Source organism: Scylla paramamosain, chromosome 42 (genome assembly GCF_035594125.1).
Source record: "Scylla paramamosain isolate STU-SP2022 chromosome 42, ASM3559412v1, whole genome shotgun sequence".
Taxonomy (NCBI): Eukaryota; Metazoa; Arthropoda; class Malacostraca; order Decapoda; family Portunidae; genus Scylla; species Scylla paramamosain.
In genome coordinates, this window is record NC_087192.1 from 4,003,110 (window position 1) to 4,012,500 (window position 9,391).

Genomic DNA, 9,391 nt, shown 5'->3' on the forward strand with positions numbered 1-9,391 from the left:
TTTCCGCGTCCCCTCAGGAAAACCAGATTTTATCTATATCTGTTTCTTACCTGTGTGTGTGTGTGTGTGTGTGTGTGTGTGTGTGTGTGTGTGTGTGTGTGTGTGTGTGTGTGTGTGTGTGTGTGTGTGTGTGTGTGTGTGTGTGTGTGTGTGCTAGGTGGCTGTAGGATGAAAAACCAGCAATGAAACGTTCTAGAAATATTCTCCCTTTTTTTCTTACTTTCTTACTTCACTACTTCATTACTTCTCTCTCTCTCTCTCTCTCTCTCTCTCTCTCTCTCTCTCTCTCTCTCTCTCTCTCTCTCTCTCTCTCTCTCTCTCTCTCTCTCTCTCCACGAACAAAAAGCACAAGTTATATACAGGAGATGAAAGAAAAAAAAATAATCCTTACCACAAAAAACAAGCCTCTACAGGAGTTGCCCCGAGCAGAGGTGAAAACTCACACGTACCTTCCCGTTGTCCCTGGAAAGAAAGGAGGACGAGAGAAAAAAACATCATCTTGAAAGGCACTGCTGGGATTTCACTGTGTTGGCCAAAAGCAAGCATCGTTAGTAGTATTAGTGGTGGTGATAGTGGTAGTAGTAGTAGTAGGAGGAGTAGTAGTAGTAGTAGTAGTAGTAGTTTTTATGTAAGAGGGGTTCCGGTCAAGGGCAATAAAACTGAAATATAAAATAAATAAAAAGTCCACGGAAGGTACCAGCTGCTAAAAAAAAAAGAAAAAAAAATTGAGCAAGTCCAAAATTACATTGTGAAATAGCTTCAGATATTATTGTGATAGTAGTAGTAGTAGTAGTAATAGTAGTAGTAGTAGTAGTAGTAGTAATAGTAATAGTAGTATTTTCATTAGTCATTTTGTAATACTAGGAGAGAGAACACATATTTCCTGTCTTTCAGTAGTTATTTCTTTGCGAGTTCACTTCTAGCTCACTGCAATTTCTTGATAGAGGGAAGTAGCGCTGTATCACGAATTTTCACCAGCGAGTTATGATATTACCTAAGAATTTATGGTAATGGAAGAACAGGAGATGTATACAGAATGAGATGCTCTCAGATTTCTTGCAAATATACGAAAATTTAGCTTCACAAACATTAGCAAACACTTTAGATGATATTGAGACACAAACAAAAGAAAACAACAACCTTGATTTTAAATGGGGCTCAGTAATAATGGATTAGAGAGCAAAAACTAGTAAAAATTTGTAAACCCCCCATGTACTTTCGCTACACATACTTTAGAAACCCCAATAGGAAACATAAGAACATAAAGAAAAAATAAATAAATAAAGGAAGCCACAAGAAGCCATCAGACGTACCCGCGGCAGTCACTGTATGATAAAACACATCTACATACACTCACGTATCATCCACACCCCATAAACCCATCAAATCTCTATTAAAAATCCCGTTAGATCAACAAATACCTCATAAAACACACCAATTAAACCACCAACCACATACAGAACCACTGCAACTCTCTATAACCCACCCACGAGACTCCTCAGAAATTAAAGAAACGCACACACTCATCTAATTAGCAATACAGGGAAGACTGAAGCCGCGAACCACAGCCGACCGTCAATTAGTACTGCATGACGCACTCCGCCTCGCGTCGCCTGGGAAACGTGAGAAGTCCCTGCGTGTATTTTTAGTCGTCGAGGAGGACCAGGACGTGACGTGTCTTGCATGGAGTTTGGGAGGGAGACATTTCCTGAACCACGCTGCGCCCTCGTCAAGTGGCGCCACGCGTGTTGTTAGGGTTGTTATTATTATTATTATTATTGCTGCAAGTGGTTTTCTTGTTGTTTTTAGTGGTGGTGATGGTGGTGGTGTTATTGTTGATGTTGTTGTTTTTATTGTTTATTATTATTATTATTATTATTATTATTATTATTATTATTATTATTATTATTATTATTATTACCGTATTATCATTATCCTAGGAAAGAGGAAGAACAAAAAGAAACAAGGTAAAGTGAAGAGTTATGAAAGAAATTAAAGAACAGAAGCAGGAGAAGGAAGAGAAGAAAATGGAGAGGAGAAAAATTATCATCATATTACATCAACATCATATCATCAGTATTACTATTATTATTTTCATCATCACCAAGATTATTCCTCTATTTCATCCACTGCATCACATATTATTGCCTTTATCCTTGCAGTCCTCAAGATTTATCCTCCAGACTGCAAACATCGGCCGCATCGCTTGCCTCTTCGTCCTTCTTCTGATCCCCTCCTAGCTTTAAAATCCCTCCTCCAGGCATTTCTTGTCCGCCTCCAGGATTTTCAGCCCACGCTTGCCGGTTGCTGCTGCTGCTGCTGGATGACAGACGGCCTTCATAACACTCCCTCCGTCACTGCGCCACCAGGAGTGCTTGTATTGTCTCTGTGTTTTCTGGAGCCCTTGTTACAGTGACTTGATTGGCGAAGCTTCCTTACTATACATGTATATTATCACTTGGAAGACAATTACGTTAATATTCAAGGCTTTAATACATTTTTTTTCCGAGGCCACTTAAAAAAATAAAGATGTGCTTGTATTGTCCTTGTACTTCCCGCGTTCCTTTGTCACACTGTGTTGATTGGCAAGGCTTCCGTCGCCAATCCGTGAAGACTCTCACTGTAATGGTCAAGGCTTCATGAGTGCTTTTGTGGCCACATGAACAGTAGATGTGCTTGTAATTTTCTTGTATTCCCTAATTCATGGTTGTTACGCTGCGTTGACTGACAAAAACTCCATCTTCTACCTGTAAATTGTCCCATGAAGATCTTTACCGCAGTACTCAAGGCATCATACAGTGCTTTTGTTGTCCCTGTATTTCCTGAGTCCTGTTTGTTATGCTGCGTTGACTGGCAAAGTTTCTCTCGCGTATCGGCATAGTGACAAGTGAATATCATCGTTTTAACACTCAGTGCCTCAAATTCTGTACTTACGGAGCCACTTGAGGCTGTGCAGACTGAAGGGACACAAAAATAGGAATGCTTGTGTTGTCCTCGTATTCCTCGCAAAACTGCATTGATTGGCAAAGGTTCCCTCCTGTGTCTGCATGTTGCCACTTGAAGACCATCACTGCAATACTCAAAGCCTCAATATCTCTCAGTTTCCGTGGCTATATAAGGATCTTTGCACAAGGTATTATGGAACTAACCCCAACTAATTTCAAGAAACTGACTTTTTATTTCTAGGCAAAAATATCGTGTTTATAAATCATGACCAACACAGTGACTTTAACAATGAAATGAAGTGAATCAATCTAAACCTAACCTAACCCTACAAACGCTAACGATACTTCTACATCAACCTAACCTAACCTCAATGATCCCAAGAAGCAAGCGGGTCAGTGGGGGTTTTCCGGACAGCTGGTAACACTGCACGAGGCCTATTGCTCTTCATCCCGCGGTGCAGGAAGCCTCATCCCACCGCGACGCAGGAGGCACAGGCTGGAGCGCGGAGTGTTATTGCTACTTCTTCAAGAATGAGCTGCGGTTGAAAGCTGCAGCGGAGTCAGCGAAGACTTAATTTTCTGAGATGTACCGCGTGTGGTTACTCTTAAAGATAATTTCAGCTGGGCTTAAAAATAGTGTGAGGGTTTCTTAATAATGGTGGTCTATACAGCGTCCGCCTACACACACACACACACACACACACACAGGTATAGTTAATGGATGATACATTTTTTTCTTCTTCTCTTTTTTTTTTTTTTTTTATGCATGTGTCTTGTATGTTTCAAATGTTTTAGTTGTGTCTGATGCGTTTAGTGTGTGAACAGTTTGTTGGGCCATGTTAGTTATTGGTGTAGTAGTGTGTGCTGTGTGTTGTGGTCAATAAAATACCTGTCTATACACCTTTAGTCAACAAAAGTAACGTATTCCTCGTATTCAATTCCTCTGATAATACTGACGGACTCCTTACAAAACCTAATAATTGATCAGTCTTACACACATCACACGACTTGAATTAAAGAGGTGGCAAAAAAAAAAAAAACAGTAGCAGTGACAGCAGAAGATTTACTCGACTTCTGACAACTACATTTGACCTATAAAGCAGTAGAGGAAAAACTTCGACCCAAATATTGGATGTCGACCCTGCGGAGCCCCAGCAAAGGACGCACAATGGTTTAGTCCGCCCGCCACACTCAGGTGAAAGAAAACGAGCGACAAGAATAGTAATAACCGCTCCAAGAATGTTAGTAACGAGAATAATGATGATAAGGGTAATAATAATAATAATAATAATAATAATAATAATAATAATAATAATAATAATAATAACAATAAAATACCATCAACAAATCTACAGAAACCTAACCCAACCAAACTCAACCACAGCAGGCGACAGCGGGCGAGCGGGCGAGCAGGCGGGCGGGCTGGCGGGCGGACGGGCGGGCAGGTTTGGCGAGCGGGCGGGCTGGCGGGCGGGCTGGCGGGCGGGCAGGCGGGCGGGCGGTGTTTGGCTTGGTATCAGTACGACAAGGTAATTTTCAAGTCCTCCAGCTAGGCTCCTTTATTGATGGAATAACGTGAATTAACCCGATTACTCACCGACGGAGAGGGAAAGGAGGGAGGGAGATGAGAGAGAGACAGAGATAGGGTGGAATAGGAGGAGGAGGAGAAGGAGGAGGAGGAGGATGGATTTAGGGAGGGTGAGGTCAGGGTTAGCGTGAAGTCATGTGTGGTTTGAAACTATAGAGGATGAGGAGGAAGACGAGGGGGAGGAACAGAAGGAGGAGGAGGAGGAGGAAGAGAAGGAGGAGGAGGAGGAGGGAAGGGAGAATTGGGCCGAAAAGCCAAAACACCCCAAGTTTGGTCCTACGTTGCCTCAATATCCAATACTCGAAAATCGCTAACTTTCACGTTTTTAAAGGCCAATGATGGGTTTTCAATGCATATTTAGCATTTACAAGCATCATGACGGGGGGAGAAAGAGAGAGAGAGAGAGAGAGAGAGAGAGAGAGAGAGAGAGAGAGAGAGAGAGAGAGAGAGAGAGAGAGAGAGAGAACGAAGGAAGAATAACAAAGAGATGAAGAAGGCAAACAGATGAGGGAGAACAGAAGGAAAACTGGAAGAAACTAGAGTAGGAGAGAGAGAGAGAGAGAGAGAGAGAGAGAGAGAGAGAGAGAGAGAGAGAGAGAGAGAGAGAGAGAGAGAGAGAGAGAGAGAGAGAGAGAGAGAGAGAGACCACGACAAAGACCACAAGAAAGAGAGCAATACCTGCCCCTTCACACAAACACACTTACACACGAGAAAGGAGGACAGGAGCGGCAGCATCAGCAGGAGGAGGAGGAGGAGGAGGACCAAGACAACAGCAGGAGCGGCGCCTCACCAACCACATCAGAACACCCGGGGGAGAAAACAACATTGAGAAGAAACCCTTGACGGCTGCCCTTAGATGTGGGGATCAAGGAGGAGGAGGAGGAGGAGGAGGAGGAGGAGGAGGAGGAGGAGGGACTTAAGAGAGGAGTTTACGACAAGGGGCAGAAGCACTTTGGTCGCTCCTCAGAGGCACTGGGGAAGCACCTCTTGCTCGGGAGGGGAGGAAGGAAGGGGAGGAGGAAAGGGGGAGCCAGAAGAACCTGCCTCAGAGCCGCCGGCAGGAGGGAGTGGGGGGCTGTAGGGGGTTCTGACAAAGGGGAACTGGAGAGAATGTTTACCCTGGGCAGCCTTCATGAAAAGAGCCTCTGAATTGCTGCTCTTTTTAACGCGGTGGTGGTGGTGGTGGTGGTGGTGGTGGTGGTGGTGGTGGTGTTCTTGTTCTCTCTCTCTCCCCAATCTTTCATGGATCACGATGTATGGTATTAAAATCTTCCATCTCAACTATTTTCCCTCATACACACACACACACACACACACACACACTGCCGTCACCACCACCACCAGCACCACCACCAGCAACACAGCCACCACCACGAGTTTATGCATACAAGTGAAGGACGCACGCCACAGGCTCGGCCAAGGAAATATTTGTGGCTTAGAAAGGGAAGAAGGGAGCTGGGAAGAACGGAAGGGAAGGAAGAGATGAAGGAGGGACGAAGGAAGAAAAAAGGGGAGATTGAAGAGGATGCAGAGGAAGGGTAGAAAGACGAAGCAGAAGTGAGGAAGGATGAATGTTGGAGGAAGAAGGGAGAGAAAAAATAAGAAGAGTAAAGGAGAATAAAGATATGGAAGAGAGCAGAGATGGTGATCATTTTCAGGCAACAAGGTGGCATTTTGTTCTCGGGAAAAAAATGAAGAAGAATGTATTCAAATTAAAGCGACAAGGGAAGGTAAGAAGAAGAAGAAGGGATGCTTATTCCGGAGCTAAAGGTTGAGAGGCACAGCGCGGGAAATAAACTTGGGGATCTAGAAGAGGAGGAGGAGAAGGAGGAGGATGGGGAGAGAAAAAATAAAAAGGAATACAAAAGAAGTCTTTCCGGGATGTTTGGGTAACTACTCCACACTATCTACGAGTGGAAGAGACATGAAAAATAAAGCAAAGGAGTGGAAAAGGAGAAGTAAGAGAAGGAAAACGACAACGACAAAGAGGGGTGAAGAAGAAAAGGAGGAGGAAGAGGAGAAGGACGTGGATGACCAAGAGGTGGCAGACCAAAATGAAGATAAGTTGAAGTGGAAGGGAAGGTGGAGGAGGTGGCGGAGGAGGAGGACGAAAGGGGACGAGGAAGAAGAAGCCAAGGAATACTTAGTGAACCAGGGGAAGGAAGAACAAAGGAAGACACGAAGAGGTGAAGAAAGAGGAGAAGAAAAAGGAAGATAAAAAGAACAAGGAAAAGGCGAAAGAAAAGGAGGAGGAGGGGTTGGATGAGGAATACAAGGAAAACCAGAAGGAGAAGGTAGAACAAGAAGAAGACACAATAAGGAGAAGGAGAAAGAGGAGGAGAGAAAGACCAGAAAAAAAAACCGTACATAAATACCAAAGAAAAACACAAAACAAAACAAAAAAAGAAAAAAGAAAAAAATCAGGATAGCAGAGCAAGATAAGAAAGAAAGGGGATACGGAAGAGGAGGAGATAGAGGAGGAAGAGGAGCGAGATTTAAGAGGCAGTGAGACCTTTGAAAGAGAACTCGGCAAAGCAACGCAGAGGGTTACATGAAGGGGAGAAGGAAGGAGAAGCAAGGCGTGGTGGCGCTGGAATAGAAGGGGAGAGGGGCGCTGGAACTGGCTGGAAACGGGGACTGGAAAGCTGCGAGAGGATTGGGAACGGTTGCGAAGAGGGAATGGAGAGCTGGATGGAGGATAAAACACTTGCCAAGAAAACTGGAAGACTGGAAGAGGCCTGGAAATGGCTGGAAGGAGGTAAAGGAGGAGATATGTAGTAAATGTAAAAAAAAAATAAAAAAAAAGAAGTCTTGAGAAACTAGTAGGAGCATGGAAAGAGAACTGGAAAAGATGAACAGCTTTGCAGCGCCTGAAGAGAGAGTCGGATAAGAGAATGAGCACTGGAAATGGTAAACTGGTCTGGAAAGGGAGGTCATACAAGCCATCAAAGGCCACCTGCCGGCTATGGGCGAAATATGGAGCACACCAGAGTTCAAAACAAGGAAAGGGTAAACATTTCTTTCAAAACGTACATACAAATAAAAGGAAAGGTATAAGGAAATTTGTGTTAAAAAAAAAGTGTTAGAAATTAAAAGACAATACTACAGTGAAATAAATGTAAACTGGGTGAACAGGGAAACGTTGAATATTTCTTTTAAAAACGTACATAAAAAAAAGGAAAATTGGAGAAAAATTGTGAAAATATAAATGAAATGAAATGAAATGTGAACTAGATAAACTATGCAAAAATATATGAAAACATGAAAAAAAATGTAAATAAAATATAAAATCAAACAGAAAAATACGGAAGCGTTGAAGAAAAAAAAACAGTAGTGAAAAAAAACAAAGATTGAATGAACAAAAAAAAATCCTTAAAAAAAAAAAATTAGTAAACAAATAAACAAAACAACAACAAATACTAGAGGAAAACACTGAACAAACCACAAAAAAAATCACGAAAAGACAAACAAAACCAAAAAGAAAAAAAAAATTACAAACAAGAACAATAAAAAGTACCTCAACTAAAAACAGAAAAAAATAACTAAAAAAACATCAAATCAAAACAAATAAAAAATCAAAACAAGCGAGCAATGAATTAGTACAACAAGTCTAGACCAACTCTCAAGACGAAACAAACTCAAAACTGAAAAAAAAAATCAAAAAGACATTGTAGAAAAGATAAAAAAAACAAAAAAAAAAAACAGATTCTGTACTGGCTGGAAGAGAAAACTGAAGAGACGGAAGAGGCAGAGGAGTGACAGAAACGTGGACATCAGGAAGGCAAGAAGGAAGGAAGGATGAAGAGGAAGACAAAACTCGTAGATGTGTGAAGGAGGGAGATGATTAAAAAACAGACGAAAAAAAAAAAAGGTGTGTTTCAATCAGGTGAGAGAGAGAGAGAGAGAATAAGAAAAGTGAGCGAAAGAGAAAAGAAAGCAGAGATGAAGATAGGGGAAGGAGAAGGCGGTAAGATGACAACGTGATGGGAAAAAGGGAAGGGGAGGACGAGGGGAAATGTATCAAATAAGAATAAAGAGACGAAAAAAGGACAAGAAAGGAGAGGTGAAGATAGGGAAAGGAGGAAATGTTAACACGACGGAATGTGAAAGAAGAAGGAAGGGGAGAGAAGAGGAGAGGAAGTATACCGTGGAAGAGAAGTAAAAGAAAGCAAAAAGTAAGAGAAGGAAGGACGGAAGGAGAGCTAAATATATGAAAAGGAGAAAATGTAAAAGACAATGAACAAGCGAAAAAGGGGATAGGAAAAGTGTAACAAGAGAGAATAAGAGAGGAAAGCGAAAGGAGAAAGGCGAAGCAAAGGAGAAAGAAGGGAAGAAGGAGTAAAGATGAGGACGATTGAATGCAAGGGGAAGAGGAGAGGAAAAGAAGGGCGGAAGGGAGGGGAGGTTGGAGGAAGGGAAAGGATAGTGATAGTAAGATGACTGGAGAGAAGGAAGGAAGGGCAAAGGAACGGAAATGAGAGGTGAGGGAGTGACAGGAAAGGAGTGGGGAGAGGAGGAGGGAGAGGGAAAGAGAGAGAGAGAGAGAGCGAGGGAGAGAAGGTAAGAGAAAGGGAGGATACTGGGTACGAAGAATGAAAATAAGTGAGTAAGGAAGGAGAAAATTGAAAGAAAAGAGCCAAGAAGAATTATGAATGCTGTAAGAACGAAGAGGGATAAATAAAGAAACAAGGGGGGGAAAAAAATGAAAGAAGAAGACGGAGAAAAAAGGGATAGAAGATATGAAAAAAAAAAATTAAAAGTAAAGTGAATAATAGAAACAAAACGTAAGAAAAAAAGAAGAGAAAAATTATGAATATTGCAAGAAATTAAAAAAAAGAAAAAAGAAAACGGAGAAGAA

General features: G+C 42.1%; 1 long non-coding RNA gene across 1 annotated transcript in view; it reads right to left on the minus strand.

Annotated features, from left to right (window-relative positions):
* Window positions 1-410: 410 nt before the first annotated feature.
* Window positions 411-9,391, minus strand: part of LOC135093371 (uncharacterized) — a 95,622-nt gene continuing 86,641 nt past the window's right edge. The window contains exon 3 of the long non-coding RNA XR_010263332.1: window positions 411-462. This is a non-coding gene — a long non-coding RNA (uncharacterized LOC135093371). The remainder of the gene's footprint in view (window positions 463-9,391) is intronic.